This window comes from Arachis ipaensis, chromosome B10 (assembly GCF_000816755.2).
Source record: "Arachis ipaensis cultivar K30076 chromosome B10, Araip1.1, whole genome shotgun sequence".
Taxonomy (NCBI): Eukaryota; Viridiplantae; Streptophyta; class Magnoliopsida; order Fabales; family Fabaceae; genus Arachis; species Arachis ipaensis.
Genome location: NC_029794.2, coordinates 27,229,413 through 27,247,635, shown reverse-complemented (window position 1 = coordinate 27,247,635; position 18,223 = coordinate 27,229,413). Strand labels below are relative to the sequence as shown.

At 40.4% G+C, this 18,223-nt stretch overlaps 1 long non-coding RNA gene across 1 annotated transcript; it reads right to left on the bottom strand.

The window, feature by feature from the left end:
- On the bottom strand, positions 1,508-2,380 carry LOC110267576. The gene is made up of 2 exons (XR_002355343.1): positions 1,794-2,380; positions 1,508-1,720 (listed from the first exon to the last, which is right to left on the bottom strand). It is a non-coding gene; the product is annotated as an uncharacterized LOC110267576 (long non-coding RNA).

Below are 18,223 nucleotides of genomic sequence, written 5' to 3'. Positions count from 1 at the left end.
AGAACCTAACCACATGGTCTCACCACAGATTTTCAGAGTTTATTATAAGAAGATATTTAGTAGGTAAACTATTTTTCAAACTCAGTGATTAAGTATCCAGAAATCAAAAGCACAGTTTTTCCTACAAAAGAAAATTAAAAGTTTCCTAACAGTATGAATGATCAATCTGTTCCAAATATAGGTTCATTAAGTCTATGCTGAACCAGCTTGATTTTTCATACTTTACTAATAAGTCAATCAAAAACCAATCACATCCTTCAACTAAGGGACTCAAACAACTCCACAACCAAATCATCATCTCATCATTAATATCCAAACTCAAAGATACCACAACAGAAACAAACACGAGCAAAAACATACAAGGAAAACACAGGTATAGATTACAGTTACAGCAAATAGCTCATATAGCAGTTAATAACAGTTAAGCAATTAGGCAGAGCCAAACAAATTCAAACTCAAGCAAAGCATACAAATACATATGATGAATGCTTATCCTATGGCTGTTGATATCAACTGTCGGTTACGTAGCCATCCCGACATATTCTCAAGCTCAAAACTACACCATGGGGAGAATCCCCAAGCTGACATGGAGAAGAAAACGCCCCCAAGCTCAAATATATCCATGGGACGAATCCCAAGTTGACATGGGGGAAACAATACCCCAAGCTCAATAGTAACCACGGGAAAAATCCCGGCTGACATAGGGCAACGCCCCAAGCTCAATATATTCAATAATTTTTCATAATTATCATTATCATTTCTGATACTAATTCATATCTCATTTTCACATTCATCCTCATTGTCATTCAATTATTCAAAAATCATACTCACAGATCAATCTTCACTCTCATACTCATTCTCATCATACCACTTGTTACTTTCTTCAATAACTCAGATTCAAAATATAATTGATTCTTTTCTAAATAAATCAAGCACCAAATGTAAACTTTTTCTTCATAATTTCCAAAAATCAAATTATAAAATCCTTGAAAATCTAAATCTTTCTAAATAAATATTTTTGAAACAAAGTCTCCAATTTTTATAAAAATTTGGGCATGCGGGTCCCATCAAAACCACACTTTTCAACCCATTCTCAACTAGTTTTCAATATCAAATCCTTTCCAAATCAACCAAATTCCAACATTATACATCTTCCAGTAATTCAAGGAAAATCAATTCGATAATGACCAACTTAACAAACCAAAATAGCAAATTAAAATAACTAGCTTCCTCAATAATTCAGTAAACCAGTCAAATAAATAATCACAACCATCCAAATAGTTCAATTCAATTTATAAAACTCATGTAATTATAAAAATATATTTTTCATACTATTATCGACTTATAACAACTCTTAAAAGTAAAATGAATTTAAGAAAACGCCCCTACCTCGAATGTCGACACTATAACCCAAATGCGCCAACAGAACATTTTCTCTCAATCTTAAAATCACCTGCAGCTCCAACCACAGCTTCACTCACTTCCGCAGGAACAGGAACAACCCTTACTCACAACATGTGGCCCCGATACTTAATCCTAAAAACATTAACGTCGTGAAAACTTTAATAATACATAACTGAATACTAACGTGATGGTTTTTCAAAACATAACTACTTACTGAAATCACAAAACGAAGCAGCCGTAACTCCAAATCGACCCGGCAGTAGCTCCGACCATAACTTCAAGCGACAGCAGCAAGCAAAAACCCCAGTGACGGCGGCTGTAACAACGTGCAGTGTCAAAAACCTTCCCAGAATCCAAAAGAATAGAGATCAAAACCATAAAACTCTTACCAACAGAGTTTTCCGGTGACGGCAGCGAGGTTTCGAATGACAGAGGCAGCGTGAAGCTCCGGGGGTGCAGCCACAGCGGCGGTGGCTCCTAGTATCCTCTTCTATTCGTGTTTCCTCTCTCTCAGATCAGATGGGTGGCAAACCTCCAGTGGCAGCGATAGAGCATGAGACGGCGGTGGCTGGGCTTGTCAGCGGTGGCAACGACGATGCGGCTCGGCGACGGTGACGCGGTGGTGGCGCTGGCTTCCCTCGGCGACGACGGCATGGATGGCCGCAGCGGCGCGAATCCTTCTCCCCCTTCGCGTCTCTCTCTCTCTGTCAATCTCTCTCTCCTCCGGCATGGGTGGCTGGCGCGATGGCAAGCTGGGCGGCGGTGAGGCGCAACTGGCGGCGAGGCGTGGTGGATTCGGCGGATTGGTGGGGGGCGGCAGCTCTCTTTCTTCTCCCTCACTCCCTCGACGCTCCCTCTCTTTTCCCCCTTCCTCGATTCTGTTTCCCCCCTCTTCCCTTTCTATCTTTCTTTGTTTCTTTTTGTCTGAAGCTGGTAGGTGTTATTAGGGTTTGGGGAAGGGAAAGACGGTGGGGGTAGAAGGGTAGGATTAGGTAGGGATGCCAATGGGACGGGGCAGGGACGGGGGATGCCTCCTTGCTTCCCGTCTGCGCCCCCAGAATTGATCCAATCCCCGCCCCGATCCCCGCCATGGGGATAATCGTTCCCATTCCCATTCTCCGCGTTCCCCGTGTTTCCCACGGGGCCCCGTTCTCCATCTCCCTATGTTGAACATTTATATGAAAATTATAGTGAAAAATTAAAAAAAATTATAAAACATTATTACAAACATATCTTATCCAAGATTATAAGTTCAGAAATACAACATAACAAATTATAGTCCATAAGGGGGTAAGCACTGAGCAGGAAGAGTAGCCGGTAGCGACTGACGAGGGGTATGCTGCTATGGCTGTGACTGTGGACACAACTATGGGGGATTGGGAGTTTTGAACTTTTCTAGAAAGTTGGGGCTTGAAAACAGCGCTAAGTGGAGTAGTAGGAGAGAACAGAAGACATTCAGTAAGGTAAGATTAGGGTTTTCAATAGGCGAAATTATGAAAAACTCCCTATATTAGAAATAAATTAAGGGTATTTAAATAAACTCAAGAATTCGGGAAATTATCGGGGACGGGGCGGGGATCCCCGCTCGGGTCCTCGTGCCTGTCTCGGGGGGATTTTAGTCCCCATCCCCATCCCCACGGAAAAAATTCCTCGCCTTCGGGTCCCCATTTGGGGCAGTCCCCACAGGGATCCCCGTACTTCGGGGAATTTTGACACCCCTAGGATTAGGGTAGTTTAGGTAATTTTTATTAAAAATAGGGATAGTAGTGTAATTTTATGAAATAAATAAAAAGTAAGATAATAGTTAAATACCAATTTAATAAAAATTAGAGATAAGTAAATTAATTCTCCTTTATTTATAAAATAAGGTTAAAAATCTATATATTAAAATTAAAACATATAAAATACTCATTGTTCCGAGGGTTACCTGAAACTGGAGGTCGATCTCGGATGAGATCTTCTGCACTGATCGGAGCCGACGTGTCCGGTCGGTGGATGACGGTCGGAGCGGGTGCGTCCGACTTGTTGGATTGACTGCACTGCTGATCCTTCGTCAACGGAGGGTGGGGGGTACCTGCAAGAGACTCCGATGCTTAAGTTAGCATGGGTATTAAGCAGGTTTTATGTAGAATTAGAGTATGAGTTATACCTGGGTGCTCCAGTGTATTTATAGTAGTTGTAGAGTGACCTTTCTAGATAAGGTAAGTTAGTTATCTTATCTTATCTTTATCTTTGAGTTGAGGTCAGCTTATCTTCAAGGGAACCACCCTTATCTCTATAGGCTTGGACGGTCTTTGGATTTGGGTCGTGTTCCTCTACTTGGGCCCTTTATGGGCTTTCCTGTCGATTTGGTCGAGTTCTTTAAGAAGAAGTCGGTCCGCTTGACCTGAAGAGGTCGGTCGCTTTGTCGTTAATCATCCCAGGTCGGATAGCTCGACCCAGGGTATGAACAGTGCCCCTGCTTGAGCTCGGTCTTCTTTGTCGATGTCGAGTCCTTAACTTCGGTCCTTCTTGTACTGAAGCCGAACTCAAGCATTTTGTCGACTCCTTTTTGTAGCAGCTTTTGAATGTAGAACGTTTTTCCTCTATAAGCGCACGCTTTTGTATTAGCGCTTTTTTGGGAATGCAAGCGGTTTTAATATCCGCATTTAATTGGCATTTAATTGTCCCGTTTCCCCTAACTTCTCTATTTTTGAATTTTGCATTCAAGAAACGGTTTCTCTCCTTCGCCCTTTTCGTAACTTCTTCGCACTTATTCATTTTCTGCCTTTCACCCACATTTCAACTTTTCTTGCGACGTCGCTTGGTGATTTTCTGAAGCTTCTGTTTTCGCCTGGAGTTTTGTAGTTTCGCGTTTCTCTCTGTGATACTGCTTTTGTTCATGCTTTTTTGCTCGTGAGAGGGCAATTCCAGATTTCGTCTTCCATCCTTAATTTCCCTGAAGCTTTGCTACTTTTTCCAGGTTGGTACTAGCTTTCCTGCTTCTTTCATAGCTTCGTCTTCAGTTTTTTAGTGAAGCTTTGATTTTGCATGTTTGAAAGTTTGAATCTTTTTCATGGTCCTGTATTTGCTTGTCACTGTAATGTGTTTTTCCTAACTTTCTTTTACGCATTCTCTTGGCATTTCCGTCGAGGCTTTCTAGGGTTTTGTTGTTGCTTCTGGTTGTTTCCTATCTGATATCGATAGAGAATCTGCATCTGTTCCTCGCTTTGTTTGGAGATTTCTTTTTGATTCTGACAAAGTTTGCACCTTTGATGATTTCTACTTGGCGTGTTCGATGTTAGTGCTTTCTCTTTGCTGATGATTTTTTGCTTGATTTAGAAAAAGTTTGCGCCTTTGCTGTTTTTCCGCTTGACCCTTTTTGGAATTTCTGATAAACTGTGGAAATAGTGCTTTCCGCTGATAAACTGTAGGAGGGTGGACCTTTTGCATTTTTTGCTTCCTTTGTTTTCTTTCTGGATTTTATTTTGATGAGTGCTGGGATGTAGGTTGTAGAAATAACTTAAAGACCTTGCTTTGTTTACTGCCTCCAAGGGATGCCCCAAGACCTTTGTCTTGAGTCTTGGGGTTTTTCCTTTTTGTTTATCCGCCCGTCGAGATGTTTTGCCCTCTGTCCGAGATGTTTTTAAGTAATCCATTCTTCTTTTCTTTTTGTAGGATTTAGTTGACCTCATGTCTTCCCAAAATAACGTTGTAGAGATTCCTTCCCAGGTTCCCGCGGGTATGGCCGATTGGGTGGACTCCATGGTTCTCATGTGTGTCTCGCTGGTTGATTCTGAATTTTGTGCTAAGCTTAGGCAGTTTCATAGTGTCTGTAGTAATTCTAGTGATTAGAAGAACTATGAACTTGTCCCTCCCTCTTCTGACGAGAGAGTCTGCTTTTCAACTCGGGTTGTTGATGGTCGCCCTTTCTTTTATGCTTATGATTTTTTCTTTGGTCAGCTGGATATCACCCTTCCCTTTACCAAATTTGAAACCGATCTGTTATGGTCTTGTAATGTTGCCCCTTCTCAACTTCACCCCAATTCTTGGGGTTTTATTAAAATTTTCCAATTGCTGTGCAATGGTTTTGGTATTCCTGCTTCCCAATCTCTCTTTTTCTATCTGTTTGTCTTGACTAAGCCCGGTGTGGTAAAAAAGAAGTCAGCTTGGGTCTTCTTTTGTTCTACCCAGTGAAAGAAGGTTTTTTCCATGTTTGACGAGTCGTTTCGTGATTTTAAAAACTACTTTTTCAAGGTCCGAGCTGTTGAAGGAGCTCGGCCCTTTTTTCTGGATGAAAATGACGAACCTGCTTTTCCCTTGGAATGGTAAAAAGACGTGAGGGTCTCCAGGTATTCGTGGGAGATGTTGGATGATGCTGAGCGAGCCTTTGTGACTATCTTGGAAGAACGCTGGGGTCAACCTCCCCATCTCGACACAAAGAAATTTCTAACCAATCCTTCTCTTCTTCAAACTGAACTGGGTATCTTTGTGTTTTCTTTATTATCCGTGTATGTTGCTTGTAGCTGTCTTTCCGACTTGTCCGACTTGTAACTGATTTTCTGTTTTATTTGCAAAGGCAATGAAGAATAGTGAATCCATGAAAGCTTTTAAGAGGGCGCAGAGGGCGACTGCTGCCAGAAATGTTGCTGCCAAGGCGGCTGGGGAGGGATCCTCCCAAGTGCGCGAGAAGCCATCAGTGCAGAGTTCCGCCGGGGTGAAGAAGGTGATCCCTACACCCCGAGTTCGTTTGGTAGATCCTCACGTCGCCTCTGCTGCTCCTTCTATTGCTCCTCCCAATAAAAAACAAAAGACTGCTGAGCCCTTTGACCTCGATGCTCCTAATTTTAATGCTATTGAATTCGTGGATCAACAAATCGGTCCCTACGGCGCTCTCTCCATGGACGATGTGTCCATCCTCCATCACTTGGAATTTATGGCCCGAAATCATGTGAAGATGGCGTATATGTCGGCTGCCATATATCGGACTGCTCAAAATCTCCCTCTCCACGCTACTAAAGCGTTTATGGAGGAGGCGAAACAAGAGTTTGATCGGATGAAGGAGTTAAAGAAGGAGCTTGAGACGAAGGTGGCCAAGCTGGAGAAGGATTTGAAGAATGAGGAGGCGAGTTCTCAGTCATTGGCGGCTTCTTTGAGGTTGGTTGAGGACGCAGTCTTGATGCACAAGGATAGTTACGTTACATCTTATCGAGAGGTGATGTGCCTGAGGGGGGAGCTCGACCATGCCCAGGAAGATTATTCTGAGCTTTAAGGTCATCTCGTTGGCAGCATGACTGCTGCTTACGAGAACTTGAAGGAGCAAGTTCGAGTCATTGCTCCCGAGGCCGATCTCACCCTTTTTAGCCTGGATAATATTGTTAGGGATGGCAAGATTGTCCCTGATGATAAGGGTGATGATGATGAGGTTGTTCCTCCCCCTGTGTCCTCTACCAAAGTGCCAACCTCTTTTGCTCCTCCGGTTGCACCTGATTTGGATTGCCAGATTCTGAACCGGGAGGATGGAACTGTAGACGCTGTACCGATTCAGACTCGTCCTCCTTCTCCTTGTCCTGATGCTGCCAAGAAGGCTCCTGATGCTTGCTGATCTCTTTCCTGGGAATTTGTGTAGTTGGCCCAGCTTGTGGGATTTTTAAAACTTTTTTATTTATTTACTGACGCTTTCCTAGTTGCTTTTCTAGCAACTTTTATTTTGACAAACAAAAAAGGTAGCTCGCCATCCTTAGATTTTGCTGGCCTTCGAGGCTTTTGCAACTTTTGTAGATTTTATATAATGCCTTTTGATTTGACATTTTTCTGTTTTCTGCTGATGTGTGATATCTTGCGGCTCGACCTCCTTGGGTTATTTTGTTGTTTGTAGCTTGAATCCTTTGAGGTTACGATTTGTGGGGTCCAACTTGTTTCTCGATTTTCCGTATTTGTGACCGGTTCCTTTGTATTGGTCCCTTTCTAAGTTATTATTGTAATCCTCTCTTTCAGATATTACTTTTATAACTTGTTTGTAGGAGATTGACTTCGTCAGGTCGATCTCTTTTTAAGTTATTTTTGTAATCCTCTTTCTTGGACCTTTGTCAGGTCTCTTTCAGGGATTACTTTGATAACTTTTCAGTAGTAGGAGTCCAACTTGGTTATGTCGGTCTCCCTTAAGTTATTTTTTGTAGTCCTCTTTCTTGGATCTTTGTCAGATCTCTTTCAGGGACTACTTTGATAACTTTTTGGTAGTAGGAGTCTGACTTGGTTATGTCGGTCTCCCTTAAGTTTTTTTTGTAGTCCTCTTTCTTGGATCTTTGTCAGATCTCTTTCAGGGACTACTTTGATAACTTTTTGGTAGTAGGAGTCCGACTTGGTTATGTCGGTCTCCCTTAAGTTATTTTTTGTAGTCCTCTTTCTTGGATCTTTGTCAGATCTCTTTCAGGGACTACTTTGATAACTTTTTGGTAGTAAAAGTCCAACTTGGTTATGTCGGTCTCCCTTAAGTTATTTTTTGTAGTCCTCTTTCTTGGATCTTTGTCAGATCTCTTTCAGGGACTACTTTAATAACTTTTCGTTTTGGGCTGACTTTGTTGTGTCGGGCCCTTCTAAGTTAAAGTAATCCTCTTTAATAGGGTTGGCCAAACCTCTTTCCAGGGTTTACTTATAACTTGGTTTGACTTGGTTCGACTTCTTAATGTTCGACCAGTCTTTAAGTTATTATTTTAGCGATCCGTAAGACCTCGTCAGGTTCTTTTTTAGATCACTTTCGATAACTTCTTACATTATTCTGTGTTTATCTTTGCCGATTTGTGGAAAGTTGTTGTCATCTCTAGATCGTCCTTTGGGTGAATCGCGTTTTCACCTTTATCGGACGGTTGTCTTTATCGTGATCGTGCAGTGAAATTTTTTTTTTCACTTACTGCCGATCTGTTGCTTTATAATCGGACGATGAATGCTTCAGATTAATGCGTCTTGAAATCTTTGTAGAATATCTAAAATATATTTTATTTAAAGGAAAAGTGCAAATAGATACATATGGGATTGTCTGAGTCTCAACTTGGTGCCTCATTAAAAAACCTTTTCAGGAAAAAGAGTGCATCCAATGATGAGATCTTTTATCTCTTCTTAACTGTAGTACCTTCTTAGGTTACAAGCGTGTCACGACCTGGGAAGCTCTCGTCCATCGAGTTCAGACAGTCTGTAGTAGCCCTTTTCAAGTACTTCTACAACTCGGTAGGGTCCTTTCCAGTTTGCTACCAGCTTTCCTTCTCCTGGTCGAGTTGTTCCGATATCATTTCGGATTAGGATGAGATCATTCTCTGTAAAACTTCTCGGCACTACCTTTTGATTATATCTGGAAGCCATTCGGCGCTTTAGAGCTTCTTCCCTGATTCGAGCTCTTTCCTGGAGTTCGGGTAGCAAGTCAAGCTCTTCTCTCTGAAGTTGGGAGTTTGCTCCCTCATTGTAGTGAACTACTCTGGGCGACCCTTCTTCAATTTCAACTGGAATCATCGCCTCTATTCCGTATGCTAATCGGAAGGGGGATTCCTTCGTGGTGGAATGTGGCGTTGTTCGATATGCCCATAGGACCTGTGGAAGCTCTTCTGCCCAGGCTCCCTTTGCATCTTGTAATCTCCATTTTAATCCGGCCAGTATGACTTTGTTAGCAGCTTCGGCCTGTCCGTTGGCTTGTGGATGTTCAACGGAGGTGTACTGGTGCTTTATATTCAAGTTGGCTACTAGTTTTCTGAAGCCTGCATCTGTGAATGAGTGCCGTTGTCTGTGGTTATTGAATATGGAACCCCGAACCTCGTGACAATGTTTTTATATAAGAATTTCCGGCTTCTTTGAGCGGTGGCATTGGCTAGGGGCTCTGCCTCGATCCACTTTGTAAAGTAATCTACCCCTACAATGAGGAATTTAACTTGTCCTGATCCCTGTGGGAAGGGGCCAAGAAGATCGAGTCCCCATTTTGCAAATGGCCAAGGCGAGGTCACGTTGATGAACTCTTCTGGTGGGGCGATGTGAAAGTTGGCATGTTTCTGACATGGTGGACATGTCTTTACAAATTCTGTGGCTTCTTTCTGTAGAGTTGGCCAATAAAATCCCGCCCGGAGTACTTTTTTGGCGAGAGCTCGTGCTCCGAGATGATTGCCACAAATACCGCCATGTATTTCTTCTAGCACTTCCCTTGTGTTGGAGGTCGGCACACATTTTAGTAAAGGTGTTGAGATTCCTCTTTTGTACAGGATGTTGTTTATGATGGTGTAGTATTGTGCCTCCCTTTTTAACCTCTTTACCTCCTTTTCTTCTGTGGGGAGCGTTCCTGTCTTAAGGTAGTTGGTTATAGGGGTCATCCATCCTTGGTCCTGACTTGTTATAGTCAGGACTTTTTCCTCTTCCGAGATTGACGGATTCTGCAACATTTCCTGGATGAGGCTTCTATTGTTACCTCCTGGTTTGGTGCTGGCTAGTTTTGAGAGTGCATCAGCTCGGGCATTTTGTTCGCGGGGTATGTGGCAGATCTTATACTCCTCGATTTGTCCGAGCTGTTCTTTGGTTTTATCCAAATAATTTTTCATGGTGGGATCTTTGGCTTGGTAGCTCCCTGTTATTTCTGATGTAACCACTTGTGAATCGCTGTAAATATGGAGTTTTTGAGCTCCGACCTCTTTAGCCAGCTTCAAACCAGCTAATAATGCTTCATATTCCGCCTGGTTGTTTGAGGCCGGGAACCCGAACTTGAAGGAGAGCTCAGCTTGGGTTCCTTGGTTGCTTTCTATTATCACGCCTGCGCCGCTTCCAGTTTTATTTGAAGAACCATCCATGTAAAGGTTCCATTCTGTGGGGGTTTCTAGGGCATCTGTGAATTCTGCGATAAAGTTGGCCAGATATTGTGATTTGATTGCCGTCCGAGCTTCATATTGGAGATCAAACTCTGACAACTCGACTGCCCATTGTAGAATTCTTCCTGCTAGATCTGTTTTCTGCAATATTCCTTTTATGGGCTGGTTAGTTCGAACCTTAATGGTGTGAGCCTGGAAGTACGGGCGGAGTCGTCGAGATGTTAGGATAAGAGTATATGCAAATTTTTCTATTTTCTGGTAGTTCAGCTCGGATCCCTGTAGTGCCTTGCTAATGAAGTAAACAGGTTGTTGTCTATTTTCGTTTTCTCTGACTAGTGCCGAGGCTATTGCCCGGTTCCCTACTGCGAGATACAATATGAGCGATTCTCCTTCTCGTGGTCGGGATAGGATATGTGGCCGTCCTAAGAACTCCTTGAAGTCTTGGAAGGCTTACTCACATTCTGTCGTCCATTCGAACTGTTTTCCCTTTCTTAACGTAGCATAGAAGGGGAGGGATTTTATCGCAGCTCCTGCTAAGAATCGGGATAGGGCGGCCAATCTCCCGTTGAGTTGTTGTACTTCTTTGACACAGGTTGGGCTCTTCATGTTGAGTATGGCTTGACATTTGTCTGGATTTGCTTCAATTCCCCTTTGTGTGAGCATGAAACCTAAGAATTTGCCTGCTTCTATTGCGAAGGTGCATTTTGCGGGATTGAGTCGCATGTCGTGCTTCCTTATAGTGTCGAATACTCGAGCCAGGTCGGATAATAATGTGTCTTCGCTTTGTGTCTTTATCAACATGTCGTCCACATAAACTTCCATGATTTTTCCGATGTGATCTGAGAAGACTTTATTCATTAGCCTTTGATAAGTAGCTCCTGCGTTCTTGAGACCGAAAGGCATCACGATGTAGCAGTAGTTTGCCTTTGGTGTTAAGAACGAGGTCTTTTCCTGATCTGGTGGATACATGGGGATTTGGTTGTATCCTGAGTATGCGTCCATAAACGAGAGGTATCTGTATCCGGAGGAAGCATCTACCAGAGCGTCGATGTTTGGGAGTGGGTATGGATCTTTTGGGCAGGCTTTGTTGAGATCGGTGTAATCGGTGCACATTCGCCACTTCCCGTTTGATTTTTTCACCAAGACGACGTTGGCTAGCCATAGTGGGTACTTGACTTCTCTTATAAATCCTGCCTCCAGTAGTGCTTGTACTTGTTCTTCCACAGCTTTGGATCGTTCTGGCCCGAGTTTCCTTCGTCTCTGCTGCACCGGCCGAGATCCTGGGTAGACCGCCAACTTGTGGCACATTAGCTTAGGGTCTATGCCTGGCATGTCCGCGGCTTTCCATGCGAAGAGATCGACATTATCTCGTAAGAATTGTATCAGTAACTCTTTTGAGTCTCCTCTGAGGATCGTGCCAATATTGGTCGTTTTGTCCGAGGTGTCTCCGATTTGAATCTTCTCTATCTCGCCTTCTGGTTGCGGACGGAGTTCTTCTCGTCGCTGGACTCCGCCCAGTTCGATTGTATGAAACTCTTCTCCCCTGCCTCTAAGGTTTAGACTTTCGTTATAACAGCGGCGTGCCATCTTTTGATCTGCTTTTATCGTGGCTATCCCCTATGTGGTTGGGAATTTCATGCATAGATGTGGAGTTGAGACTATTGCGCCGAGTTGATTAAGTGTTGTCCGATCTATTAGAGCATTGTAGGCTGAACTTACGTCGACCACGATGTAGTCTATCTTGAGGGTCCGAGATTGGCTCCCTTTTCCAAAGGTTGTGTGTAGCGATATGTATCCCAGTGGTTGTACTGGGGTATCTCCTAATCCGAACAGACTGTTCGGGTATGCTCTAAGCTCCTTTTCATCTAAGCCGAGTTTGTCGAAGGCTATTTTGAATAAGATGTCGGAAGAACTCCCTTGGTCCACTAATGTGCAATTCAGATTGGCGTTTACCATTATGACAGTAATGACCATGGGATCATCGTGTCCCGAGATGATGCCGGATGCGTCCTCTTTAGTGAATGTTATCGCAGGGATGTCGGGTGCTTCCTCCTTTCCCTCGACCTGATATACTTCTTTGAGATATCTTTTTCGAGATGATTTGGAGATCCCTCCTCCTGCAAATCCGCCGTGTATTATGTGGACGTGTCTTTCTGGTGTCCGAGGTGATTGTTCAGTTCGTCCGTCATCCTCGTCCCTTCGTCTTTTTCTTTGGTCATCATCTCGGGTAGCCAGAAATCGATCTAATCTTCCTTCTCTCACCAATTTTTCTATGATATTCTTTAAGTCGAAGCACTCGTTGGTGGAGTGCCCTCGAACTCGATGGTATTCACAATATTCCTTCCGGTTTCCCCCTCTCCTTTTGCCTTTGAGTGGTCGCGTCGGGGAGATTTTCTCTGTATGGCAGACTTCTTTGTACACATCGACCAGGGATGCCCTGAGAGGAGTGTAATTATGGTACTTTTTGATTTTCTCCCCCTGTCGATCTTCTTTCTTTTTGGATTCCTTGTCTTTATCTCGGTAGGGGTTCCCAGATTTTGAGGTTTCTCCCAACTGAGCGTTTTCTTCCATGTTGATGTATTTTTCTGCTCGCTCATGTACTTCGTCTAATGAGGTAGGGTACTTCTTTGATATAGATTGGCTAAATGGTCCCTCTCGTAGGCCATTGATGAGTCCCATGATGGCGGCCTCTGTTGGTAAGCTTTGTATGTCCATACATGTTTTGTTGAATCTTTCCATGTAGTTACGGAGGCTCTCCCGATCTCCTTGCTTGATCCCCAGTAGACTGGGGGCGTGCTTGGCTTTATCTTTCTGGATGGAGAATCTGGCCAGGAACTTTTTGGCCAGGTCGTCGAAGTTTGAGATGGACTTTGGAGGTAAGTTGTCGAACCATCGGATTGCTGTCTTCGTGAGAGTTGTTGGGAAAGCTTTGCAGCGAACGGCGTCTGAGGCGTCGGTAAGGTACATTCTGCTTCTGAAATTGCTGAGATGGTGGTTGGGATCTGTGGTATCGTCATATAAAATCATATCTGGGAGTTTGAAGTCCTTTGGGATTTTGGTTTTCATGATCTCCCTGGTGAATGGATCCTGTTCTTTACGTGAGCTTTCCTCAGGAGTGATCCGAGGGGCCTTCGATTTGAGATCGGCTTCTAATTGCTGTAATTTTTCTTCCAATTCTCGACGTCACCGTATCTCTCTTTGTAGATCCTTCCCGATTTCTCGTTGTTGTTGGGTTTCTTTTTCAAGTTGCTTCAAACGATCTTGAAGTGCTTCTATTTCTCCCGGGTTTGCTGGATTTTTGTCTCCGTTGGATTCCGGGGTGTCTTTTAGTGGGGTGTCCGCGTTTTTGTGCGGCGTTCTGTTTTCTAAATCTGAATCGTGATCGTTGTCATGGTCGTCTGCCATGGTGTTTTGTTTTAGAGGTCGTAATACCTTGCCATCTCTGAATTATGACTTAAGCATAAGTCTCTGTATGGTAGGGTGTTACAGTTGGGATGACTTGCAGGTCCCCGGCAACGGCGCCAATGTTCCGAGGGTTACCTGAAACTGGAGGTCGATCTCGGATGAGATCTTCTACACTGATCGGAGCCGACGTGTCCGGTCGGTGGATCACGGCCGGAGCGGGTGTTCGGTCCGCTTGACCTGAAGAGGTCGGTCGCTTTGTCGTTAATCATCCCAGGTCGGATAGCTCGACCCAGGGTATGAACACTCATTATTTTTTAATTATAAAAATTCTAAATAAATAAGAATTTACTTAACTTATATATACAAATCTCTAAAAATATATTTTTAAATAAATATATCTGATCACAAATAATTTATTAATAACTTTTCGAAATTCGGGGTCTTACAGGTTTTCCCAAACCCCGACAGTTCCACGTTAGCATCTTTATCCTTCCTGGGGTGCCTAACCTTCCCCATCACAGTTGATGTAGTTTCTTTCTGACATTGCCTCTTTCTTCTATCTGCTTCTTCTATCTCCTCAAGCCCTCTCTTAACTCCAGTGATAGGACTAACTTCTTCTCCCTTCCATGCTAATTTTTTCAGTTTTATCTTCTTCCTTACATCTCTTTCTTTCAGACTCTCCATAAAACCGGAATTAAGGAGGCTTCCTGAATTATTTGTATTATCCGAGGTCTGTTGGAAGTTTTTCTCCTTTCTCATTGCCTCCAAGACTCTCTCACTTTCGACTACTTCCTCCTTTACTTTCTCTTCTACCCAAGTTCCTTTCTGGTTGTTTTGAACTTCCTTCTCTTCTTCTGAATTTTGTGTATTGCTCTCATCCACCAATAAACTTGCAAAGACCTGGATTAAGTTGACTAGAGTTAGCTTCTTACTATCTTCCTTTTCTCCGCTGCTGAAAATCTGTTGGGGTATTGATTTTCCTTCTGCTCTTCGATTTTTCTCCCAACCCACTCTTCCCGTAACCATTGCCACCCCATTTCTCCTCTGTTGTCTTTCCAGTCGCAAAGTCCTCTAAGTACTGTTTGCATACTTTGTTTTCATGTCTAAGGAAGCCACAGTAATGGCATAAATTATCAATCATTTCATACTTTGGCTGAACCTCAATAACCTTCTGATTTCTTCCTGCAATTTTTAGAGTTCTACGCAGGGGTTTTGATATGTCCAACAGTACTTTAACTTTTAGCAACATCTCTTCCTTCCCTTTAAAATTAAACAAACCAGCCTACAGGTCCCTTCTCATTGCCTCTGCGACTCTCCTACCTAGTCCCTTGGTTTTGCATTGCTCTGGTAATCCACAGAGTTGCATTGGAGTCCAAACAGACTCGATGAATGTATCACACAAATTAGGATTCCCTACCAAACCCTAACAGAGCGGATGACTAAACTCCAAAGTCGGGGCACCGTAGCTTTTTCGTTTTTCTCTTAAAATTCTAGAATGATAGCTCAAATAGCATAGTCTTTCCATACTTACCTAGAGGTCGCGGGTTCAAGTCTCCCTATCTTTGGTAAACACAAATAAAAAGATACATGTATGATTTAATTTAGGCCATTTCTAAAATGTTCACTCCTTTTTTTATGCTAGAGTTAAATAATATACACTTTATTCCATTTGATTAAAATATTTTTTAATAATTATTTTTTATACAAAATAGTAATTGTTTTATTATTTAAAACAAGAAATAATATAAAATATATTAATTATTTGAAAGAAAAAACTAAGCCTTTAATTCTAAGGATTTTCACATTTAATTCACGCATAAATACTTAAATACATATTGGTAGATCTAAAATAGATGCCAAAAATTTTGGTTGACCAATCCATTAATAAGCCCACATTTATATAACTATGGTTTATTATTGACAAAAACAAGCCAAACATCAAAACATAGCCCATCACCTAAGTACTCTGTTTGCATTGGATCGGCTCACAAGAATACACCTACACAGCTACACCTAAAGCCACATCCAACAGGTTCTGACATCCACTGGCAACCTTGCAGCTTCCACAAAAACAAGTATTCAGGTGTTAATACCTCATTCATTTAAAGAGAATATCTTTACCTCATATTTGTACCGCATAATTGGCCTATTCTTCTTCTTCTTAATTATTATTATCATTATGAATGATGAAATCCTGCATTATGTTCTCACATGGTGGATACATATATACGGATAAGAGCTTTTTGGTCACATTATTAATTAGGAGACCACTTTAATAAAAATACTAAAAATATTTGTTTAAAGACATTTATATGTGTCATGTTATTATTCGACATTTTTATTAAACTGGTTAATAATTTATTTTTTAATAAACTAAAACAACATCGATTTATTATAGCAATAATAATAAACCCAATTGTTTGCATTATAATTATTAGACCTGATTTGATCCGATCGAATTATATAATCTAAATCGAATATTTTTAAACTTTTTTATAAAAAAATAAATATATTTCTAATTTTTTGTTTTGTAAACATTTAAATTCCTAAAAATTTAAAAATATAATTAAATCTCTAAAAAAATAGGTTTATTATTATTGTTATAAAAAAATTGATTTTATTCTAATTTGTTAAAAAATTTAAAATAATTAATTCATTAATACGTCCAATAATAATGCAAAACGTAAGCATCTTTACAAAAAGACATTTTAAGTATTTTTATGAGAACATTTTTCAATTAATTATTATATATAGAGTAACCTAGTTACTTGTCAGAAATGTTGCACCAACCACGATGAAGCGTACAATCATCCCATATATTTCTCCAATTTAAAAGTGTTTTGTTTTAGAGAGGAAGAGAGAAATGATGGCGCCAATTGGCAATTGAGTTCATTTTGAGTGCATGTATTGTATTTTCTGTACAACTTGAAGGAAAAGATTCTAATAGTGCAAATTATGGTTGCATGAGGTTGAAGGAAAGCCTGTAATACTGATTGCTGAACCCCCTCCCCCTCTTCCCCTTTTTTTTACTCTGTAATTATTATTTAATTAAATAATAAAGACGTTGCATAAATATTTCTGTAACGTCTATCTTTGGGGCATGTGATTTTCACGTGGTAGCATGTGCTTTTGTTCTCGATTTAGTCCCTCAGATCATGTACTTTTTTAAATCACGTCTAATTTCAAATAGATAATATATGCTAGATTGATAACTTCTTACTAAAAGAACAATACATTTTAACTCTTATTATTTGAATTTAAATAACCCTTTTTTACAAAACAATAATTCAATTCAAAAGGATTCAAAACTTTCATAAAAAAATCACAATTTTTGTAGACAACAGCGGCTATACATAACAAAAATTTTAAGTTTGAACAATGATAATTAAATGTATATGATTATAGGCAAACTTAAGCTTTTTGTAAAGAAATAACTCAATTTAAAGTATTTTAGAATTGAAAAAAATATAGTTCCATAATTTCTCCTAGTTGAAAAGAGTAAGAAATTGGTATCATTTCTCTAATTTAACAGCAGATGTTTTGGTATGAAATCTACCTTTCTTAACTTCTATCATGAACTCTTCTAAAGTCTTTGAAATATCATATCTTCCCCTTAGCTCATCTTTGTCAAAAGGTTCATCTAATGTTTGGTATCACTTCTGCCACCTATTAAAAACAAACATAATTTTCAGTCTCAATAAATATTCAGGTCAAATAATTTTTTATTGATTCAGATTGTGATATATAAAACTGGACAAGTTCAGAAGTTTACATTTGATTTAGTCTTTCTCCCAGTTTTTTACCCAATCAACCTATAAATATGTTTTGGAGTAAATCAAAATGACATATATAATCAAATAGCAAACAACTTTATTAGAATTATAATCTTCATGTGTAATGCATGAAAAAGATATTCTAGTTGCTTGAGAAGGTCAATTATTATAGATAATCATGTTTTTCATCAAAATTTTAGAAGTTCAGAATTTAAATAAAAATTAACCTGCAATTAATAGAAGACAAAAGATAAATGAAAGGAGGAAGCACTTATAATAAAAGCTGTTGTTCTTCTATTTGAGTAGGGATGACTCTTAGATAGATAGAATCTAATGAATAAGAAAACAATTTCTTCTCATGAAAAACTTCTTGCCTCAAAGAGAAGAGTGGCCACTATTAAAAAATACCTTGAAGTCTTGAATAACAAAAAGGGTAAATGTTAGAGAATAAATAAATAAATAAATAAATAAAACAAAAAGACATCAAAATCATCACATCTTTCGGGTAACAAAAATCATTAAAGAAATCTTCTTCAATACAATATCATAAAACTCTATTTGGTAATTATTTGTCTATTATATAGCTTACTTGCAAACAAATAATTATGTACAAAATCTAGGAAAAGAAAGTCAGCTAATAGTTCAATCCCAAAAGAAATTATTAGTACTCCTAAGAAATCCTTCTAAGTTTACTCCTATTTAATAAAAGAATAAAGAATTGATTGCCTTTTAAAATTTGAAATACATTGAAAATATCTCATGTTCAATTAACTTAGTACTTAAAAGGATATTCAGTTTAAAAAGAAAAAAAAATAATAAACTAAG